This window comes from Bos indicus, chromosome 1 (assembly GCF_029378745.1).
Source record: "Bos indicus isolate NIAB-ARS_2022 breed Sahiwal x Tharparkar chromosome 1, NIAB-ARS_B.indTharparkar_mat_pri_1.0, whole genome shotgun sequence".
Classification (NCBI taxonomy): domain Eukaryota; kingdom Metazoa; phylum Chordata; class Mammalia; order Artiodactyla; family Bovidae; genus Bos; species Bos indicus.
The window spans coordinates 5,234,509-5,237,795 of record NC_091760.1 but is presented as its reverse complement, the minus strand read 5'-3'; the positions used below and the strand labels follow the sequence as shown (position 1 = coordinate 5,237,795).

The 3,287-nt window shown below is 40.8% G+C and overlaps 1 pseudogene; it reads left to right on the top strand.

The window, feature by feature from the left end:
• The first annotated feature begins 2,043 nt into the window (after positions 1–2,043).
• LOC109562056 (small ribosomal subunit protein eS4, X isoform-like) lies at positions 2,044–2,953 on the top strand (annotated as a pseudogene).
• Positions 2,954–3,287: the final 334 nt, after the last annotated feature.

Genomic DNA, 3,287 nt, shown 5'->3' with positions numbered 1-3,287 from the left:
TGCAGAGCTCTGACTTGGAAACAAAAAGAGGGGGAAATTAGTGGTTTTTTATCATAAAACTGTTTTAAAAATTATTGTTTGTCCCTAAAGGTTCGAGAGGAAGAATTTTTTTTTACATGGCAACGATAGTAATTGTTCAGTCATTCATTCGTGTCTGATTCTTTGTGATCCCTTGGACTGCAGCATGTCAGGCTTCCCTGTACATCACCATCTCCCAGAGTTTGTTCAAACTCACATCTATTGAGTCAGTGATGCCATCCACCATCTCATCCTCTGATAGTAATAATAATGCTGCTGCTGCTGCTGCTAAGTTGCTTCAGTCGTGTCCGACTCTGTTCGACCCCATAGACAGCAGCCCACCAGGCTCCCCCGTTCCTGGGATTCTCCAGGCAAGAACACTGGAGTGGGTTGCCATTTCTTTCTCCAATGCAGAAAAGTGAAAAGTGAAAGTGAAGTCGCTCAGTTATGTCCGACTCTTAGCGACCCCATGGACTGCGGCCCACCAGGGTCCTCCGTCCATGGGATTTTCCAGGCAAGAGTACTGGAGTGGGTGCCATTGCCTTCTCCAAGTAATAATAGCTAATACTTTAATAGTGGTTTCTCTGTGCCTGATGCTTTTGAAGTACTTTGCTCTATTTACTCATTTAGTGCTCATGATACAGCAATGAGTTAAATATTCAACACTATTAAATAGTTTAGCCAAATTCTCAGTTTTAGTGAAAATAGCAGGGCCTAAATGCAAATCCAAGTGACCTCATTCTAGCATGGCACACTTAACTACAAGGCTAGTTTCTCACTTACGTTGGTCACACACCCAGTGAAGCCCACTGTTTCTGCTTGAGTGTTCTCCACAAGGTCTAGACAGTTTAGCAGGGTGTTCTCCTTTAGAACCTGTCTTCAAGGGGGTGTCTGAAGTCAGAGGGATAGAAAAATGCTGAGCAATCTTCAATATAAGTCAACACACATTTTTCAAAATTCTTGAGTGACATAATTTTAGCACGCAAACTGATCATCACAGGAAGGCTTCCAGAAAAGTTTTTTAAAATGAGGATGAAGAAAGAAAGCTTTATTTGATTGGGTGGGTCCACTGGGGACATGGTGAGTCTGATTGTCCTTTGGGAACTCAATAGGCCTCCAACCAGCAGAGTGTTTTACTATCTAACCTCCAAGTCACTAATCAAAATGAGTATTGTAGCCTGTAAGGAGAAAATTCGTCATGAAGGATTCCATGTCTGTGAAAGTTTTTTCATATATGTGGCCAATTGTAATCAGTCTCTGAAACAAGTTATGCTTTATGTTCTATGTATGAAACAAGTATGTGTGTGTTGAGAAAGGACCACACTTCATTTGTGTGGGGAGGACAAGAAGGACCCTATAAAAGCCTGTGGATTCTGCAAGATTCTAGCTGTACCACTTTTGTACTGATTAACACCTGGCAAATTCCTTTCCCTCTCTAGCAGCCAATTACGTCTCTGAAAAAAATAAAATAGCAATGATAATATTACTAAATTCACAGGGTCATTGAAAAGATTAAAGACAATAATGTATGTGCATTGCAAGCTATAAAAAATACATATATTAATATCTTTTAATAAATCCAATGAAAAAAGACAAATCAAGCTGAATCTAAAGGAACTCTATTGCTACCTGCATCAGCAAATCAAGATAAGACAGTTGCTATTTTGTTTCAATAATAGCTCGAAGGCAACTAACAGTATAACCTCTATTGCAGGTAGTTTCTGAGAAAATACAGAGTCGGTATCACTTTAGAAATGTCTTAGGGGATAGATTTTCCTGGAGGAGGAAATGGCAACCCACTCCAGTATTCTTGCCTGGAAAATCCCATGGACAGAGGAGCCTGACAGGCTACACTCTATGGGGTCACAGAGTCAGACACGACTGAACATGCATGCCAAAAAAAGGGAGATCGATTTTATGAAAATGTTTGTTTTACCTTCCTTTTAATGAGAAGTATTTTCCCAGTTTTGGTCTAAACTTTCTATGTTTTAAAAGAAAGTCGCTCTTTTCGTGCCTAGCGCAGCCATGACTCAGGGTCCCAAGAAGCGTGTAGCAGCTCCAAAACGTTGGATGCTGGACAAAGTGACTGGTGTGTTTGTTCCTCGTCCATCTACGTGGCCCCAGAAGCTGAGGGAATGTTTCCCCCTAATCATTTTCTTAAGGAACAGACTTAAGTATGCCCTAACAGGAGATGAAGTAAAGAAGATTTGCATGCAGTATTTCATTAAGATGGATGGCAAAGTCCACACCGATATAACCTACCCTGCTGGTATTATGGATGTAATCAGCATAGATAAGACTGGAAAGAGTTTTCATTTGATCTACGACACCGAGGGTCGCTTTGCTGTTCATCGTGTTACACCTGAGGAGGCCAAGTGTAAACTGTACAGTGAGAAAGATCTTTGTGGGGACAAAAGGAGTCTCTCATCCAGTGATCCATGATGCTCGCACCATCTGTTACCCTGATCCCCTCCTCAAGGTGAATGACACCATCCAAATTGACTTGGAGACTGGTAAGACTACTGATTTCATCAGATTTGACACTGGTAACCTGTGCATGGTGACTGGAGTTGCTAACCTGGGAAGAACTGGTGTGATTACCAATCCAGGTTCCTTTAACGTAGTTCATGTGAAAGACGTGAATGGCAACAGCTTTGCCACACGGCTCTCGAACATCTTCCTTATTGGCACAGGCAACAAAGCATGTATCTCCCTTCCCTGTGGAAAGGGTATTCTACTTGCCACTGCTGAGGAGAGAGACCAGAGACTGGCAGCCGAACAGAGCAGGGGATAAAATGATCTCTATGTGATGTGATTGGAAAAGTCTTTGTACCTAATTAAAGATAATTCCAAGTGATTAATAAAAAAAAAAAAGAAAAAGAAACTCAACTACTAAAGTTAGAAATGGGTGTGGTGGCCTCTTAAGAAAAAGGCATACAATTTGATTAAAATTTCAGCTCTTCTGATAGTTCTTAGCTCGGGTTAACTAACATTCAAGAATAAATTGATTTTTTTTCTGTTGTGTCATTTAAAACTGCCAGTGTTATCCATTCCAAGGTTTACCTTTATTATCAGCCCCCTCTGCCATCACCCAAAATTAAATTGCTGGCTTTCCTCAAAATGTTCTTATTTTTGATCAGATAAAATTTGCCTTCTTTGTAGTTTCACGATGAATAGGGTGTACATGGGATTTGGGCTTCGTGTTGATTGAAAGTATAGCTCTCTAGCAACAAGGATCTTGCTGGCTGACTTCTGTTTCATGTAAACAC